This window comes from Pyrus communis, chromosome 10, assembly GCF_041283825.1.
Source record: "Pyrus communis isolate YQ-2024b chromosome 10, ASM4128382v1, whole genome shotgun sequence".
Lineage (NCBI taxonomy): Eukaryota > Viridiplantae > Streptophyta > Magnoliopsida > Rosales > Rosaceae > Pyrus > Pyrus communis.
This window is the reverse complement of record NC_142574.1, coordinates 13,930,204-13,950,893: the sequence shown is the minus strand read 5'-3', so window position 1 is coordinate 13,950,893 and position 20,690 is coordinate 13,930,204. Positions and strand designations below refer to the sequence as shown.

Here is a 20,690-nt window from a genome sequence, read left to right as displayed (position 1 = left end):
CTAATCCAAATGTCAAAAAAAGAACCAGAAACAAGACTGCAACACAAAGTCTAAATCCAAATGTAAAAGATAAACAAGAAAACACTGCAACACAACGTTTGAATCCAAATGTAAAAGACAAAACTGTTTGCTTCCACAGAGTTACGTGATGTACGAAGTGCAAGAGACATATGAGCGATTCGTGAGGCCGACCTAATTGGAAATACAAGAATTTGGCCGCTGTCAGTGTTAGTGGCATAAATTAGTAATTTTCGTTTGATTGAGATGTTATAGTATACCCAAAAGCTCATCCAATGGATTGGTGAAGTATTGGAACTGAGTTTAGGCCAGAAAGCACGAAATGATATTTTACAGGTTTTTATTTTTATTTATTTTTATTATTTCTTTCTTTACAAACAATAAAATGAATTCCTACAAATCCCCAACACAGTTGGATGCCAATTATTCGCATCTTCAAGAAGCCTTTTGCTTTCTTAATCTACTAACCAGAAATATACTTTCAATTACAAACGGAACGGGCGGATTGAACATGACCAAGCATCAGCAACTGGTGGACTTAGAAAGCTTGAAAACCATATTATGTAAAGATTTTCCAAGTCTGGGGGCACACGGTGACCCGCTGATTCACTCACTTCCGTAGTCCTCGTCATCTCCAAACGAGAAAACGTCACTTTCGGTGCTTCAAGCCTCAAGGCCTGGGGCATTTCCACCACTAACACAAGTTTTTGGCTCACTAGCAGCAGCCCCCTGTTGGGAGTCCGTGTTTCCAATAGAAACTTGCTCGGTCGCATTTGTTAAACTTGAAATTTGATCTGGTTTGGTGTTAGACTCGGAACTGGCGGTGTTACTGGCCACGGGTCCACCTGCAGGTGCTTCTGCTCGCCGGCTCTTTGCAGATCCACTTTCCTCTGCCTCACTATCTGAGAACACATCGTCCTTTTCTTGATTTATGGGGCTTACATTCTTGTGGAGCAGCAACTCCACCCCCGTCATCTGAGGATGGTTTGGTACCTGAGCTTTCATCTGGTTTCTTAGTAGAAGGTTCGGTGTTGGGCGTCGTAGGACCATTGCCGTTGTAATCCACTAAAACCACCTCAACCTGAAATCCTGGGGAAGGAAGTTTTCTCTGCAGAAGCCCATTACAGATATGTTAACTAGTATGGATCAAAAACAGGATAAGTCAATTAGTGGTTTTTAATTGAATAATAATGCATGAGAAAATGGGGGTGAACACGTGTGCCTCGGTACCAAGCATAGAAAACAGAATTTGTTAAAGAATAGGGAAGAAGCAAACGGAGTCTTAGGAGTCTCCTTGAGATACCAAATCAACCACTGAGCAGTTAACTCCATCATAGAATACCGCACTGAGTTCACTCTATTTGAAAGCTCCCAGCTATTTCTCTCAATGCGCAAGGGGCCACATGATACTCACAAGCGGTGAGATGATTAGCACCAAAAGTGTAGTTACAATGAAATGTGCATGCACCCTTCTCAACATATAACAGCTACGTTTGTTTCAGCCACAAGTCTTGCTTCTATTCAACATATAAATTAATAAACTAAAAAACTTGCCAAGGCACTTTTTTCACTTCAAAACTTCTGATCTAAGACCAACCTTTAATATGTTATCCAGGTTCTGGGCATATTTGGTACTAATCATCGATCCTGAGTTTATCCAGGTTCTGGGCATATTATAAAGCAAATACAATGCAAATATGTTTCAACGATCCTGATTTCAAACCAAGTTATGGAACAACAACAATGCGTTTCCAACGTTCTGTATTTTGTAAGTGCAAACCATTGCATCTTGAAATAAATTGCACCGTAACAAGAGATGTACCTTGTCAAACCCATCCAGATCATTGTTGGTTAAAACTTTTCTATTTTCCGTCATCGTTGTGTTCAGCCAGCTGGAAGTAAAAATAACAATTACAATATGAAAACATAAAAGAATAAGGCACAAAATAAACGGGGAGGAAAATAACAAACCAGTAAAAATCTCCTTGATGGTTGTGAAAATGGATTTTGAACTCCCCAACTAATTCTGTCAAACCCAGTTTCCCCGGCAGGGCAAAGACCATTACACCCTTCTTTGGAGCAGAAAACCAATAATCTTCTGGCTGTAGATATAATTTACATGCAAAACCCAAATTAGTAAAATGACAGAAGAGAGCTGAAAGGAATTAAGGCAGAACCATGGATAAAACTTGTATCTAATAGTTATCCAAGAGAAAAACCTACCAAAAGACCTTTTGTTCTAGGATGATCTTTCCTGGAGAAGAGAACACCTGAGGGAGTATCAAAGAAAACCATCAGCATGGTAATAAGCTAATAAACATGACATACAAACTATGCAGACTTAAAACTCTATCCAACATGGGTTTCAAGCTTTTATGAGCATCTGCAGGCATCAGTACGACATTGTTCAATTTGCATCATAGATGCATGTTGAGATCAGCTCCAGGGCAGCTCCAAGTATGGCAATGAGCTCATTGATTATTTGGTTCTTTTACTCTCACTTTTTTTCTCAAACGTCCAACATTCATATAATGAAATTTTCAGAGTTTTGAGGTATATTATTTACTATCCAATATCCTAGTGGATACGGTGTTGGGTTTCCACCCATGTGTCCCGAGTTCAAAACTCCCCCCTCCCCTAAATTATTGTAATGGTTTCAAATCTTCCCCCTTCCCCTTAATTACAATAATTTTTTTTTTAAAAAAAAAAACACAAAAAAAAGAAAAATTTACTATTTAGTAAAGAAAAACAAGGGTCAAGAATCTGCTGGTGTTGAGTTAAGACATCTTTCAATGTTCAACAATTGCAATAATACTTGGAATAAAGAACTAGTGCAGCGAGAGATTTCTCTAGCAGATAACCCTATGCAGACAAAGGTAAATAAGGTAAATATAACAGATGTATTTTGATAGTGGAAACATCCTAGGACAGCATAGTAGGAAAGTGAAGGTTGCAAACAGACAGACCAAGGATGGAAACGCACCATTATGATTAGATACAGTCATGGAGGGTCTTATCCAGTACGGGCACCTATGAAGCCGAAATCCCCTAAGCATGCACCTGCATATGATACAAAAAGTTTCTGTGTCGATGTGTAATATAAAATATACTACAATAGAGATATATAGCCAGAAGTATACCTGCGCCCAGGTGGGTTTTCACCGTTGAAGTATGTTAAGATGCATTCAAATTATTTAACGTACCTCTGAATAAACAACCAAAAAAAAGAAAAATTTAGCCCAACAGTCATGATGTTAGAAAGACAAGTAAGATATCAAGATATGTAGTTCTCAAAGAAAATATAGCAAATACTACTAACAATCTGACTTGGCAGAACAAGCCCTTTTCCATCAAAGCATCATTTCTGGTTGTAGTAGTCAATAGACTCCTCAGTGGTCAGAAAGAACTGCAGAGAAGGAAATTAAGTCCAAAGAATTAAGCAAAATACAATATGATACTGATACACTAACTTATTTTTCCATGAGATTCGTCTTCACATCTTCCAAAACAATACTATGAAGAAACTTACCTTTAAGTATAGAAGAAGACTGGAAATCATCAGTCCTGTTCTTTCCATTCCGGTCTTGCAATGCACAACCAGAACATTCTCAACATCCTCTTTCAGCCATGCATAAGCGCTTCGACAAAATAATGTTATTAAATGAATTGGTGGGCAGTTATGGTCATCAAATGGAAAACTAGCCACCTGCAGGCAAAATGATAAATCAAAAATAAAAAACTGTAGGAAAACCATTGCAAGGATAATTACAATTGCAGAAACAGCACATGCATGTGATTACCTATGTTTAGCCTTTTATTTTATTTTATTCTTGTTCAATGGAAAGGTTATATTCGAGGAAGTAATAACGCAACATTCCTTAAGTTTTATTGCCAGGAAAATAGAGTTGATGCTAAAAATTTTAAGACTTCTATAACAGACCTGTAAGAATATAACGTAAATGTGGAGTCCCATAAAATCATTGAGTTAGGTTACAACCATAAAGGGCGGGTCACTTCTACAAACCTAGCCTATGTTCTCAATATTCCAATACCATCAACATTTATTTCCTTCAGCGCAAAACATTTATTATTTTTTTGAGAAGAAAAACATTTATTATTAATATGCACTAAGTTCCAAATTGTACCATGTATATCCAATGTAAAATATCTCGAGCAGCCCAGGAAAAGAGGCTTTTTCGTACGATTAACGTCTGAATACTCAACAAATTGGAAAATATATTGATTGAAAATCAAAAGCATTAATTCAAGGCTGATTTGTAACATCCCGTCCCGAAACTAACGAAACGTACGTGTGAATTTACAATTTTACCCCCTAGTTCGTTTTTATCACATTAGTGTTGTGTTGTGTGGTGTTGTAGGACCACACACACTCATACCCTCTCTTTTTCTCCCGGGATTCCCTCTCCCATTGTCTCTTCTCTGTCTCTCTCTCTCTCTCCCCCCCTGAGTTCTTCTTCTTCTTCTTTCTTCAACATACGGACACACACACAAATATACTCAAACCTTCACAAATCAAGAAACCAAGACCACCCTCGTGCTCGTGAGGCTGAGAGGAGTCCAGTGGTGCCATTTTCAGGTAAGAACTTCGACGTTTTCACGTCGATATCGCCATGTCCGTTTTAGTTACCGTTCATGCAAACCTTAAACTAGCCTGTTTTTGGAATTTCTAAGCTTGTAGATGTCTTAGTGAGGTCCCAAGGAACCTCGGAGCACTTCGTTGGACGAGTTTGGACGTCGGGATCGTCCTGTTCAAAGTTGGCCGAGTTTTGAATTTGAAGACAGGTATGATCGTGTGATTTTTAGGCCTTAAAACTAGCCTATCGTGATTCTACTAGTCCTAAGCTTCATTTTGGTATAAAAATCGTGAAAAATGGTTGAAAAACGAAGGAGAAAACTAAGTTTGAAATTTTCCCAATTTTCCGGCGCCGTCGCCGGCGCCGGAGTCTCGCCGGAGAAGAAAGGAGAATATTCCGTTAAGCTTTAACGGAATATTCCTAACGGCAGTGACGGCGTCAGTTATGTTTAACGGAATATTCCGTCAGTTTAACGAAATATTCCTGACGGCGTCTATTGACACCGTCAGTGTGCATGGCACGTGGCCGCGCGTGGGGGGCGCGTAGGGCCGTACCTTGGCCCGCGCGTGGGGGCGCGTGCGGCGGAGGAAAAATATTCTAAAAATATGGTTGTGATCCTGAGGTTGTGTAGAGCACGTTGGTATATTCAATTGCTAGTTCTGAATAGTTCTTTCTGACTGTCCGTCTGTCTGTGGATGATATGCTGTACTGTAAAGTAGTCTCGTACCCAAAGCTTCCTGAAAAGCTACCCAAAACTTCGATGTGAATCGTGGGTCACGATCTGAGACAATACTTACAGGGACACCATGATACTTCACAACCTTCGAAATAAACAACTCCGCTAACCGGCTCAAAGAGTACTTCTCTCTCACTGGAATAAAATGTGCTGATTTAGTGAGCCGATCAACGATCACCCAAATGCCGTCAAAGCCATTATGTGTACGCGGCAACTTGTACACAAAATCCATAGTGATATTTTCCCATTTCCACTCTGGAACGGGAAGCGGCTGTAACAATCCAAACGGCTTCTTTCTTTCTGCTTTAACCTGCTGACAAACAGCACAATTGCTCACATACTCGGCTATCTCCCTTTTTATACCTGACCAATAATAAAATGGTCGAATGGTATGATACATTTTAGTCGCTCCTGGGTGCATGGCATAAGCCGAGATATGTGCTTCATCGAGAATTTCCTTCTTCGAATCCGCATTACTAGGCATGAACATTCTACCCTCTAGCATCAACATGCCATCAGAGTCACGAACTCTGAGATCTCGCCTCCTTCCTTGATCTCGAGCTCGAATTAGTTCTTGAATCTGCTCATCAGCTACTTGAGCTTCAAGCACCCGATCAACCAAGATTGGCCTAACTTGAAAATTAGCAAGTAACGCCACTTCTCGATCTTCTGCTTCTAACCTTACTCCCGTAGTACGCAAGTCCACCAAAAGAGGAATACGACTAGCGTACAACGCATTGATACGGCCCTGTGACTTCCTGCTAAGTGCATCAGCCACTACGTTCGCACGACCAGGTTGATAATCAATCGTGCAATCGTAATCGCTGAGCAACTCCAACCACCTCCGTTGACGAAGATTAAGTTCCTTCTGAGTAAAGAGATACTGAAGACTTTTGTGATCTGTGAAGATCCTACACTTCTCTCCGTAAAGATAATGTCTCCACAACTTCAACGCAAAGATGATAGCAGCCAACTCCAAATCATGTGTAGGGTAATTCATCTCATGGGATTTCAACTGCCGCGAAGCATAAGCAATCACCCTACCATGGATAACGGTTTTTAATCGTCACCCGATTCAATTGTCTGTAGTCGATACACAGCCTCAAAGTCCCATCTTTCTTCCTCACAAACAACACTGGAGCGCCCCAAGGCGAAGTACTAGGCTGAATAAATCCCTTATCCACTAATTCCTGTAGCTGCACTTTCAATTCCCTTAACTCAGCGGGAGCCATACGATAAGGAGTTAACGAAATAGGATTAGTACCTGGAAGTAACTCAATAGTGAACTCCACATCTCGATCTGGGGGTAAACCAGGTAAATCCTCAGGAAAAACATCAGGGAAGTGTCTGACCACTCTCACATCCTCAACTCTGTTAGGAACGGTCTCATCTAACACCACATGCGCTAGATACCCCTGACAACCTTTAGCCAACAACTTCTTCGCTTGCAAAGCTGAAATAACGCCGTGTCTTACCCCACTCTGCTCACCCACAAAAGTAACCTCAGGTAATCTAGGACGGTGAAACGTAACTACTTTCCTGTAACAATCAATGTTGGCACGATAGAAATGCAACCAATCTGTGCCCGAAATCACATCAAAATCGACAATATCTAACGGGATAAGATCAGCGGGCATAACAACACCCTCTATTATCACTGGACATCCTGGGTACATACAATCTACAACACATCTCTCTCCTCTAGGCATAGCGAACTCTAAATCATACCCTAGAGGTGTGGGGCGAGGTTGCGTTACTTGAGCAAATGTATGAGAAATAACGGAATGTGTAGCTCCACAATCAATTAAGACTCTAGCAAAATAACCAAGAATGTTTAACGTACCCATAATCAAGTCCGGGTTGTTCTGAGCATCCTGCAGGGAAATATTGTGAATACGCCCCTGGCCCTACTGTCGTCCGCCGCGACCTCTGCTCGCTTGAACACCGCGACCTTGAGCTCCACGCCCCTGGCTGGACTGACCCATCTGTCTCGAAGACCCTGCACTACTAGTGGCAATCTCACCCTGTTGATATTGTCCTCCCTGGTACCATTGAGAACCACCTACCGGAGCTGGAGGATACGGCATGTAGTTGCTGGGATACGGGGGATAACTACCCTGTGAATACGGGTCCTGGGGGTACTGATACTGTCCCGAAGCATAGGGAACAACATCACCCTGATAGTGATAGACACCATCTCTACCTGCTTGCCCATGATTACTCGGACCCTGGATTTGCCGAATTGGTGCAGGTGGCGGCATAAAGGTCTGTTGCGGCTTCTGCTGCTGACCCTGGGGACAATTCATCGCTTTATGTCCCACCTGTCCACACGTGAAACAACCACCGCTTCCATGTCTGCACTCGCCGAAATGTCGGTTATTACACCTACGGCAAAATGGAACTCGGTTTCGGCCACCATCACCTTATCTCTGGCCTCGAGCACCTCCATAAAACCTACCTCCTCGTCCTTGTCCAGAGGCACTGAAACCACCACTAGACGAACTTGAACTAATACCACCCCTCTTGAAGTTCTGAGTCTGGCGAGGCCCAAGCGACATTTGACCTTTTCCTTTGTCATCTTTCTTTTCATCACTGTCCCTCGACATATTCTCAGAGTCCTCTATCCTCAATAGTATCTCGTAAAAATCCTGGTAGGACTCACAGTGAGTAGTAGTCGCCAAAGAACGCCATCTCTTCCTAGTGCCTAAGCGGAAACGACGAAGCATCTCCGCCGGATTACCAGCGACGTCAAGATAGTAACGAGACAGATCAGTGAACTTACGATAATACTCGTTAGCCGTCATCTTTCGCTGTTTCAACTCGGTGAATTCCTGTTTCCTACGATCAATATACTCAGGGGGTACAAACCTCCTCTGAAACACATCCTTGAAAACATTCCAATCAGTCCTCTGAGCTGGAGTCAACCTACGAAGCTCCTGTTCCCACCAGGCTGCAGACTCCATCTCCAGAAACCATGAGGTTGTCTCGACCCACCTCTCTATAGGAAGGTTCCCCTGATTATGCAACACACGGAAAGTCTTCTCTATGTGTTCCAACCACCGTTTTGCGCCTTCGTGACCCTCACTACCTTTAAACTTATCCAACTTCAGATTATACATAGTCTCCAGAGGAGTCCTCTGGGGAGGGCGCATCACTGACTGAATGGTTGTAGCAATAACTTCCCCCAACTGAGCAACATCGGGGAAGCTAGACTCAGAAGAACGACGTGGTTCCCGACGAGGCGGCATGATTCTGACAGAAGACACCAACTATTAGAATACTTACAAAGACACAGGACTGCCAAACCTAGGCTCTGATACCAAGCTGACACACCCCGACCGAGATCAGGGAGTGTTGGCCGTCACACGAAGGTGACGTAGCCATGTGCGCGTGCGGAAGCTATTAAGATAGTAAGGTAAAAGTACGAATAATTAAAAACTAGCATACAAAGTACTAAAACAATTGCTATCGTATGTGAGACACAAATTCAGAGCAAATCTACAGCAGTCCAAAAGGAAAGATACGACATAAATACACCCGAAGGTGACCCTACAATGGTGAGTGTCTATCAGAAATGCCGGGACGCCCTCTGGGATAAACCACCGAACTTGCTAGACCACTAGAACCTAGAGGGGCGCAAAAACAAAAGCGTGAGTGGGCAAAAACAAAGCTCTTTGAAAACTCTTTAGCAAAAATACATTCTAACCCCTCGCCGTAAAACCTGTATACTTCCCAGAAAATGAACATATATACGTATGTATAGATATGCCAATCATGCTCCAAAATATGCCATTCATGCTCGAGAATATGCCACAACGGAATCTCGTAATCAAATGTAAATGCTCAAGCGTAATTCACATCAATAACATATAATCTGGCAGCCGGGAGTCACCTAACGTGACCTGTACGGCTGCATATAGAGCTCCAATCTCATCTCAATAACTGAATCTGCACACGAGTCGGAACCACCTAACGTGGTCTGTACGACAGGCTTGGTGTAATATATATATATATATATATATATATGCTCTAGTGCTACGATCACGTGAAGCTGGGCGATAAATCGCGGGTCACCTACAAGTCGGAACCACCTAATGTGGTCTGTACGACAGGTTGTGCACCTAACTTGGATCCAAGGCGAGCATGCGGTGCAGGAGGTGAACATACACGTGAAAGCTATGCCCCTAACTCTGGGCGGGAGCACTAACACCGGGGGTGCGGATTATGAGCTCTCTAAGCATCTCAAACTATATTGCGTACAAACATGAATACCACTTACCTGGCACTTACCTGTGCGTCCACAGCACCAATACACATATATAAATGTATGCCGCTACTAATGCATGTGATGATGCATAAGTGATAATAATAAAGTGCATGGCATAAATCAATTACCCTTTTTAATCTATTTCTGAGAATATAAATGTATATAGGTATATACGGAAAACAAAAGCCCACTCACTGATAAGTGGAAGGGTTGTAGCCCCCCTACCTCGAGTGCGTACGCTCGTCCTCGGAATACGTATCACCTATACGCGCAAAAGCTACGAAAACGTTAATTTAAAAGCACATAACCAATTTCTCGTAATAACTTCTCATACATTGCTCAAAATGGACAATTGAATATACCAACGTGCTCTACACAACCTCAGGATCACAACCATATTTTTAGAATATTTTTCCTCCGCCGCACGCGCCCCCACGCGCCGGCCAAGGCACGGCCCTACGCGCCCCCACACGCGGCCACGTGCCATGCACACTGACGGTGTCAACTGACGCCCTCAGGAATATTCCGTTAAACTGACGGCATATTCCGTTAAACCTAACTGACGCCGTCACTGCCGTTAGGAATATTCCGTTAAAACTTAACGGAATATTCTCCTTTCTTCTCCGGCGAGACTCCGGCGCCGGAAAACTGGGAAAATTTCAAACTTAGTTTTCTCCTTCCTTTTTCAACCATTTTTCACGATCTTTATACCAAAATGAAGCTTAGGACTTGTAGAATCACGATAGGCTAGTTTTAAGGCCTAAAAATCACACGATCATACCTGTCTTCAAATTCAAAACTCGGCCAACTTTGAACAGGACGATCCCGACGTCCAAACTCGTCCAACGAAGTGCTCCGAGGTTCCTTGGGACCTCACTAAGACATCTACAAGCTTAGAAATTCCAAAAACAGGCTAGTTTAAGGTTTGCATGAACAGTAAGTAAAACGGACATGGCGATATCGACGTGAAAACGTCGAAGTTCTTACCTGAAAATGGCACCACTGGACTCCTCTCAGCCTCACGAGCACGATGGTGGTCTTGGTTTCTTGATTTGTGAAGGTTTGAGTATATTTGTGTGTGTTTCCGTATGTTGAAGAAAGAAGAAGAAGAAGAACTCAGGGAGAGAGAATATATTTGAGTATATTTCTAAGCTTGTAGATGTCTTAGTGAGGTCCCAAGGAACCTCGGAGCACTTCGTTGGACGAGTTTGGACGTTGGGATCGTCCTGTTCAAAGTTGGCCGAACTTGGATCGTTGTTGCAGGTATAATTCCTTAATTTTTTAGGCCTTAAAACTTGCTTATCGTGATTGTACTAGTCCTAAGCATCATTTTGGTTTAAAGATCGTGAAAAATGGTTGAAAAACGAAGGAGAAAACTAAGTTTGAAATTTTCCCAGTTTTCCGGCGTCGTCGCCGGCGCCGTAGTCTCGCCGGAGAAGAAAGGAGAATATTCCGTTAAGTTTTAACGGAATATTCCTAACAGCAGTGACGGCGTCAGTTAGGTTTAACGGAATATTCCGTCAATTTAACGGAATATTCCTGACGGCGTCTATTGACACCGTCAGTGTGCATAGCACGTGGCCGCGCGTGGGGGGCGCGTAGGGCCGTGCCTTGGCTGGCGCGTGGGGGCGCGTGCGGCGGAGGAAAAATATTCTAAAAATATGGTTGTGATCCTGAGGTTGTGTAGAGCACGTTGGTATATTCAATTGTCCATTTTGAGCAATGTATGAGAAGTTATTACGAGAAGTTGGTTATGTGCTTTTAAATTAACGTTTTCGTAGCTTTTGCGCGTATAGGTGATACGTATTCCGAGGACGAGCGTACGCACTCGAGGCAAAGGGGCTACGACCCTTCCACTTATCAGTGAGTGGGCTTTTGTTTTCCGTATATACCTATATACATTTAAATTCCCAGAAATAGATTAAAAAGAGTTAATTGATTTATGCCATGCACTTTATTATTATCACTTATGCATCATCACATGCATTAGTAGTGGCATAAATTTATATATGTGTATTGGTGCTGTGGACGCACAGGTAAGTGCCAGGTAAGTGGTATTCATGTTTGTATACAGTAGTAGTTTCAGATGCTTAGAGAGCTCATAATCTGCACCCCCGGTGTTAGTGCTCCCGCCCAGAGTTAGGGGCATAGCCTTCACGTGTATGTTCACCTCCCGCATCGCATGGTCGCCTTGGATCCAAGTTAGGTGCATAGCCTGTCGTACAGACCACATTAGGTGGTTCCGACTCGTAGGTGACCCGCGATTTATCGCCCAGCTTCACGTGATCGTAGCACTAGAGCATATATATATATATATTACACCAAGCCTGTCGTACAGACCACATTAGGTGGTTCCGACTCGTGTGCAGATTCAGTTATTGAGATGAGATTGGAGCTCTATATGCAGCCGTACAGGTCACGCTAGGTGACTCCCGACTGCCAGATTATATGTTATTGATGTGAATTACGCTTGAGCATTTACATTTGATTATGAGATTCCGTTGTGGCATATTCTCGAGTATGAATGGCATATTTTGGAGCATGATTGGCATATCTATACATACGTATATATGTTCATTTTCTGGGAAGTATACAGGTTTTACGGCGAGGGGTTAGAATGTATTTTGCTAAAGAGTTTTCAAAGAGCTTTGTTTTTGCCCACTCACGCTTTTGTTTTTGCGCCCCTCTAGGTTCTAGTGGTCTAGCAAGTTCGGTGGTTTATCCCAGAGGGCGTCCCGGCATTTTTGACAGACACTCACCATTGTAGGGTCACCTTCGGGTGTATTTATGTCGCATCTTTCCTTTTGGACTGTTGTAGGCATGCTTTGAATTTGTGTCTCACATACGCTAGCACTTGTTTTAGTACTTTGTATGCTAGTTTTTAATTATTCGTACTTTTACCTTACTATCTTAATAGCTTCCGCACGCGCACATGGCTACGTCACCTTCGTGTGACGGCCAGCACTCCCTGATCTCGGTCGGGGTGTGTCAGCTTGGTATCAGAGCCTAGGTTTGGCAGTCGTGTGTCCTTGTGAGTATTCTAATAGTTGGTGTCTTCTGTCAGAATCATGCCGCCTCGTCGGGAACCACGTCGTTCTTTTGAGTCTAGCTTCCCCGATGTTGCTCAGTTGGGGGAAGTTATTGCTACAGCCGTTCAGTCAGTGATGCGCCCTCCCCAGAGGACTCCTCTGGAGACTATGTATAATCTGAAGTTGGATAAGTTTAAAGGTAGTGAGGGTCACGAAGGCGCAAAACGGTGGTTGGAACACATAGAGAAGACTTTCCGTGTGTTGCATAATCAGGGGAACCTTCCTATGGAGAGGTGGGTTGAGACAACCTCATGGTTTCTGGAGATGGAGTCTGCAGCTTGGTGGGAACAGGAGCTTCGTAGGTTGACTCCAACTCAGAGGACTGATTGGAATGTTTTCAAGGATGTGTTTCAGAGGAGGTTTGTACCCCCTGAGTATATTGATCGTAAGAAATAGGAATTCACCGAGTTGAAACAGCGAAAGATGACGGCTAACGAGTATTATCGTAAGTTCACTGATCTGTCTCGTTACTATCCTGACGTCGCTGGTAATCCGGCGGAGATGCTTCGTCGTTTCCGCTTAGGCACTAGGAAGAGATGGCGTTCTATGGCGACTACTACTCACTGTGAGTCCTACCAGGATTTTTACGAGATACTATTGAGGATAGAGGACTCTGAGAATATGTCGAGCGACAGTGATGAAAAGAAAGATGACAAAGGAAAAGGTCAAGTGTCGCTTGGGCCTCGCCAGACTCAGAACTTCAAGAGGGGTGGTATTAGTTCAAGTTCGTCTAGTGGTGGTTTCAGTGCCTCTGGACAAGGACGAGGAAGTAGGTTTTATGGAGGTGCTCGAGGCCAGAGACAAGGTGATGGTGGCCGAAACCGAGTTCCATTTTGCCGTAGGTGTAATAACCGACATTTCGGCGAGTGCAGACATGGCAGCGGTGGTTGTTTCACGTGTGGACAGGTGGGACATAGAGCGGTGAATTGTCCCCAGGGTCAGCAGCAGAAGCCGCAACAGACCTTTATGCCGCCACCTGCACCGACTCGGCAAATCCAGGGTCTTAGTAATCATGGTCAAGCAGGTAGAGGTGGTGCCTATCACTATCAGGGTGATGTTGTTCCCTATGCTCAGGGACAGTATCAGTACCCCAGGACCCGTATTCACAGGGTAGTTATCCCCCGTGTCCCAGCAACTACATGCCGTATCCTCCAGCTCCGGTAGGTGGTTCTCAATGGTACCAGGGAGGACAATATCAGCAGGGTGAGATTGCCACTAGTAGTGCAGGGTCTTCGAGACAGATGGGTCAATCCAGCCAGGGGCGTGGAGCTCAAGGTCGCGGTGTTCAAGCGAGCAGAAGTCAAGCGAGCAGAAGTCGCAGCGGACGACAGCAGGGTCAGGGGCGTATTCACAATATTTCCCTGCAGGATGCTCAGAACAACCCGGACTTGATTATGGGTACGTTAAACATTCTTGGTTATTTTGCTAGAGTCTTAATTGATTGTGGAGCTACACATTCCGTTATTTCTCATACATTTGCTCAAGTAACGCAACCTCGCCCCACACCTCTAGGGTATGATTTAGAGTTCGTTATGCCTAGAGGAGAGAGATGTGTTGTAGATTGTATGTACCCAGGATGTCCAGTGATAGTAGAGGGTGTTGTTATGCCCGCTGATCTTATCCCGTTAGATATTGTCGATTTTGATGTGATTTTGGGCACAGATTGGTTGCACTTCTATCGTGCCAACATTGATTGTTACGGGAAAGTAGTTACTTTTCACCGTCCTGGATTATCTGAGGTTACTTTTGTGGGTGAGCAGAGTGGGGTAAGACACGGCGTTATTTCAGCTTTGGAAGCGAAGAAGTTGTTGGCTAAAGGTTGTCAGGGGTATCTAGCGCATGTGGTGTTAGATGAGACCGTTCCTAACAGAGTTGAGGATGTGAGAGTGGTCAGACGCTTCCCTGATGTTTTTCCTGAGGATTTACCTGGTTTACCCCCAGATCGAGATGTGGAGTTCACTATTGAGTTACTTCCAGGTACTAATCCTATTTAGTTAACTCCTTATCGTATGGCTCCCGCTGAGTTAAGGGAATTGAAAGTGCAGCTACAGGAATTAGTGGATAAGGGATTTATTCAGCCTAGTACTTCGCCTTGGGGCGCTCCAGTGTTGTTTGTGAGGAAGAAAGATGAGACTTTGAGGCTGTGTATCGACTACAGACAATTGAATCGGGTGACGATTAAAAACCGTTATCCATTGCCTCGTATTGATGATTTGTTTGATCAGCTGAGAGGTGCTTGTGTATTTTCTAAGATAGACTTGAGGTCTGGCTACTATCAGCTGAAGATTAGTAGGGATGATGTTCCTAAGACGGCGTTCAGGACTCGTTACGGTCATTACGAGTTTCTGGTTATGCCGTTTGGGTTGACGAATGCACCAGTAGCTTTTATGGATTTAATGAACCGGGTATTCCAGCCTTACTTGGATAGATTTGTTATTGTCTTCATTGACGATATTCTAGTGTATTCTAAGTCCAAAGCGGAGCATGTCCGACATCTTACTTTGGTGTTGAAGAGGTTGAAGGAACACCAATTGTATGCTAAGTTTAATAAGTGCCAGTTCTGGTTAGATCAAGTCGCGTTTTTGGGGCACATCATTTCTGCTCAAGGTATTCTGGTTGACCCTCAGAAGGTTGCAGCTGTGGAGAGTTGGGAGCAACCACGAACCGTCACTGAGGTGAGAAGTTTCATTGGTTTGGCGGGATATTATCGGAGATTCGTTAAGGATTTTTCGGTGATTGCCTTACCATTGGCGAGGTTAACGAGGAAGGATGTTAAGTTTGAGTGGAATGATAAGTGTGAGCAAAGTTTCCAGCAGTTGAAGCATTGTCTCACTCATGCACCTGTTTTGGCACTCCCGGACGATAGTGGTGATTTCGAGGTTTATAGCGATGCTTCCTTGAATGGTATGGGATGTGTATTGATGCAGCATGGTAGGGTAATTGCTTATGCTTCGCGGCAGTTGAAATCCCATGAGATGAATTACCCTACACATGATTTGGAGTTGGCTGCTATCATCTTTGCGTTGAAGTTGTGGAGACATTATCTTTACAGAGAGAAGTGTAGGATCTTCACAGATCACAAAAGTCTTCAGTATCTCTTTACTCAGAAGGAACTTAATCTTCGTCAACGGAGGTGGTTGGAGTTGCTCAGCGATTACGATTGCACGATTGATTATCACCCTGGTCGTGCGAACGTAGTGGCTGATGCACTTAGCAGGAAGTCACAAGGCTGTATCAATGCGTTGTACGCTAGTCGTATTCCTCTTTTGGTGGACTTGCGTGCTACGGGAGTAAGGTTAGAAGCAGAAGATTGAGAAGTGGCGTTACTTGCTAATTTTCAAGTTAGGCCAATCTTAGTTGATCGGGTGCTTGAAGCTCAAGTAGCTGATGAGCAGATTCAAGAACTAATTCGAGCTCGAGATCAAGGAAGGAGGCGAGATCTCAGAGTTCGTGACTCTGATGGCATGTTGATGTTAGAGGGTAGAATGTTCGTGCCTAGTAATGCGGATTTGAAGAAGGAAATTCTCGATGAAGCACATATCTCGGCTTATGCCATGCACCCAGGAGCGACTAAAATGTATCATACCATTCGACCATTTTATTATTGGCCGGGTATAAAAAGGGAGATAGCCGAGTATGTGAGCAATTGTGCTGTTTGTCAGCAGGTTAAAGCAGAAAGAAAGAAACCGTTTGGATTGTTACAGCCGCTTCCCGTTCCAGAGTGGAAATGGGAAAATATCACTATGGATTTTGTGTACAAGTTGCCGCGTACACATAATGGCTTTGATGGCATTTGGGTGATCGTTGATCGGCTCACTAAATCAGCACATTTTATTCCAGTGTGAGAGAAGTACTCTTTGAGCCGGTTAGCGGAATTGTTTATCTCGAAGGTTGTGAAGTATCATGGTGTCCCTGTAAGTATTGTCTCGGATCGTGACCCACGATTCACATCGAAGTTTTGGGTAGCTTTTCAGGAAGCTTTGGGTACGAGACTACTTTACAGTACAGCATATCATCCACAGACAGACGGACAGTCAGAAAGAACTATTCAGACCTTGGAAGATATGCTGCGAGCTTCGGTGTTACAATTTAGTGATGCTTGGCACCAGCGGTTAGATTTGATGGAATTTGCTTATAACAACAGTTTCCATTCGAGTATTGGCATGGCGCCATTTGAAGCCTTGTATGGTAGATCTTGTTGCACTCCGTTATGTTGGTCAGAGGTTGGAGAAAGAGTCTTAGTAGGTCCGGAGATTGTCGAGGAGACTACTCAAAATGTTCAGGTAATTAGGTCTAACCTGAAAGCAGCTCAGGACAGGCAGAAAAGTTTAGCAGATTGGCATGCTACGGATAGAGTGTATAAGGTCAGAGATTGGGTATTTTTGAAGCTTTCACCGTGGAGAGGTGTCGTGCGGTTTGGAAAGAAGGGGAAGTTGAGTCCCAGGTACATCTGACCATACATGGTCACAGAACGAGTTGGTGAGGTAGCTTACAGGTTGGAGTTGCCTCCGGAGTTGGCTAAAGTGCATAATGTTTTTCACGTGTCTATGCTCCGACATTATGTTGCTGATCCGTTGCATGTGATACCTCCTCAACCGTTGGAGATAAATCCAGATTTAATGTATGACGAGGAACCGTTAACGATCTTAGATTGGAAAGAGAAGGTTCTGAGGAACAAGACGGTGAATTTAGTGAAAGTTCTGTGGAGGAATCATTCAGTCGAGGAAGCGAGATGGGAGACAGAAAATAGGATGAGGGATTTGTATCCTAGATTGTTCTTTGACCATTAGGGGTGTATTTGGTTATTTTGAATTTCGGGACGAAATTCTATTAAGGTGGGTAGGTTGTAACATCCCGTCCCGAAACTAACGAAACGTACGTGTGAATTTACAATTTTACCCCTTAGTTCATTTTTATCACATTAGTGTTGTGTTGTGTGGTGTTGTAGGACCACACACACTCATACCCTCTCTTTTTCTCCCGGGATTCCCTCTCCCATTGTCTCTTCTCTGTCTCTCTCTCTCTCTCTCTCCCTGAGTTCTTCTTCTTCTTCTTTCTTCAACATACGGACACACACACAAATATACTCAAACCTTCACAAATCAAGAAACCAAGACCACCCTCGTGCTCGTGAGGCTGAGAGGAGTCCAGTGGTGCCATTTTCAGGTAAGAACTTCGACGTTTTCACGTCGATATCGCCATGTCCGTTTTAGTTACTGTTCATGCAAACCTTAAACTAGCCTGTTTTTGGAATTTCTAAGCTTGTAGATGTCTTAGTGAGGTCCCAAGGAACCTCGGAGCACTTCGTTGGACGAGTTTGGACGTCGGGATCGTCCTGTTCAAAGTTGGCCGACTTTTGAATTTGAAGACAGGTATGATCGTGTGATTTTTAGGCCTTAAAACTAGCCTATCGTGATTCTACTAGTCCTAAGCTTCATTTGGTATAAAGATCGTGAAAAATGGTTGAAAAACGAAGGAGAAAACTAAGTTTGAAATTTTCCCAGTTTTTCGGCGCCGTCGCCAGCGCCGGAGTCTAAACGGAGAAGAAAGGAGAATATTCCGTTAAGTTTTAACGGAATATTCCTAACGGCAGTGACGGCGTCAGTTAGGTTTAACGGAATATTCCGTCAGTTTAACGGAATATTCCTGACGGCGTCTATTGACACCGTCAGTGTGCATGGCACGTGGCCGCGCGTGGGGGGCGCGTAGGGCCGTGCCTTGGCCGGCGCGTGGGGGCGCGTGCGACGGAGGAAAAATATTCTAAAAATATGGTTGTGATCCTGAGGTTGTGTAGAGCACGTTGGTATATTCAATTGTCCATTTTGAGCAATGTATGAGAAGTTATTACGAGAAGTTGGTTATGTGCTTTTAAATTAACGTTTTCGTAGCTTTTGCGCGTATAGGTGATACGTATTCCGAGGACGAGCGTACGCACTCGAGGCAGGGGGGCTACGACCCTTCCACTTATCCGTGAGTGGGCTTTTGTTTTCCGTATATACCTATATACATTTAAATTCCCAGAAATAGATTAAAAAGAGTTAATTGATTTATGCCATGCACTTTATTATTACCACTTATGCATCATCACATGCATTAGTAGCGGCATAAATTTATATATGTGTATTGGTGCTGTGGACGCACAGGTAAGTGCCAGGTAAGTGGTATTCATGTTTGTATACAGTAATAGTTTGAGATGCTTAGAGAGCTCATAATTTGCACCCCCGGTGTTAGTGCTCCCGCCCAGAGTTAGGGGCATAGCCTTCACGTGTATGTTCACCTCCCGCACCGCATGCTCGCCTGTCGTATAGACCACATTAGGTGGTTCCGACTCGTAGGTGACCCGCGATTTATCACCCAGCTTCACGTGATCGTAGCACTAGAGCATATATATATATTACACCAAGCCTGTCGTACAGACCACGTTAGGTGGTTCCGACTCGTGTGCAGATTCAGTTATTGAGATGAGATTGGAGCTCTATATGCAGCCGTACAGGTCACGTTAGGTGACTCCCGGCTGCCAGATTATATGTTATTGATGTGAATTACGCTTGAGCATTTACATTTGATTATGAGATTCCGTTGTGGCATATTCTCGAGCATGAATGGCATATTTTGAAGCATGATTGGCATATCTATACATACGTATATATGTTCATTTTCTGGGAAGTATACAGGTTTTACGGCGAGGGGTTAGAATGTATTTTGCTAAAGAGTTTTCAAAGAGCTTTGTTTTTGCCCACTCACGCTTTTGTTTTTGCGCCCCTCCAGGTTCTAGTGGTCTAGCAAGTTCGGTGGTTTATCCCAGAGGGCGTCCCGGCATTTTTGACAGACACTCACCATTGTAGGGTCACCTTCGGGTGTATTTATGTCGCATCTTTCCTTTTGGACTGCTGTAGACATGCTCTGAATTTGTGTCTCACATACGCTAGCACTTGTTTTAGTACTTTGTATGCTAGTTTTTAATTATTCGTACTTTTACCTTACTATCTTAATAGCTTCCGCCCGCGCACATGGCTACGTCACCTTCGTGTGACGGCCAGCACTCCCTGATCTCGGTCGGGGTGTGTCAGATTTCTTGTTAAATTGTTTTTCCTTTGGAGGATCAACCAAGAGGGAAGTGCAATGGTTTTCGATAAGAAGGTGCTTGAGAGAGTTCTAGTTAAATACAATAATTTTTCAAGCACAATAATAAACTAACCATGCTTTGAATGTCCAGCCTGTCTCAGTTCGGATCACTAATTTGAATGGTTTAAATAAAAATCATTAGCACAACCAGAGTGACAAATCATGACTCACCTTTCTTTGAAATAAAGACGCGTCATACAGCCTTTCAGAACAAAGGTTATATACTTTGTACTTGTCCTGCACATATCCCAGGATAACATATTCGAACATTTCTTTAAACAGCAAAGTAAATCAAGAAAGGGTGCAATGCAGCCACACCACATGAGAAAGTTATGGAAACAATATATAACATCTGTCTAAACCATATGAAATAACACAGAGCAGTAATAAAACATTATGCTTTGGCTGTATGTGGGTGCCTAAGTGTTGAGTGATTAAAATCATTATTACCACCAAACAACAACATCATGAGAGTCTCGTGGGAAAAAGTTAAGAGTAAAGCAAAAGGTGAATTTAGCTCAAAATTGTTTTGCTCTGGTACACTTGTATTTGATGCATCTGACATAAGGAACATATATATTTTACATAAAAATATATTTCCATCTCTTAAAAATTTCAGGTAGGTACTCCAAATAAATCTAGAAAAGATACTAACTGATCAAGTGGAGACGGCATGATTATCCTCAGCAATGTTATCATGGGATCATCATGAGGCAATAAGTGTATAGAGAGAGAGAGCGAGAGAGAGAGAGATGCATGATTATCCTCAGAAATGTTATCATGGGATCATCATGAGGCAATAAGTGTAGAGAGAGAGAGAGAGAGAGAGAGAGAGAGAGAGAGATCATGTCATGAGGCAA

At 43.4% G+C, this 20,690-nt stretch overlaps 1 pseudogene across 1 annotated transcript; it reads right to left on the bottom strand.

The window, feature by feature from the left end:
- Nucleotides 1-341: 341 nt before the first annotated feature.
- Nucleotides 342-20,100, bottom strand: LOC137729438 (phosphatidylinositol 3,4,5-trisphosphate 3-phosphatase and protein-tyrosine-phosphatase PTEN2A-like; annotated as a pseudogene). Its single transcript, XR_015952441.1, has 9 exons — nt 20,002-20,100; nt 3,548-3,724; nt 3,338-3,424; nt 3,159-3,223; nt 3,002-3,078; nt 2,242-2,288; nt 1,990-2,120; nt 1,841-1,910; nt 342-1,126 (listed from the first exon to the last, which is right to left on the bottom strand). The product of XR_015952441.1 is annotated as a phosphatidylinositol 3,4,5-trisphosphate 3-phosphatase and protein-tyrosine-phosphatase PTEN2A-like (transcript).
- Nucleotides 20,101-20,690: the final 590 nt, after the last annotated feature.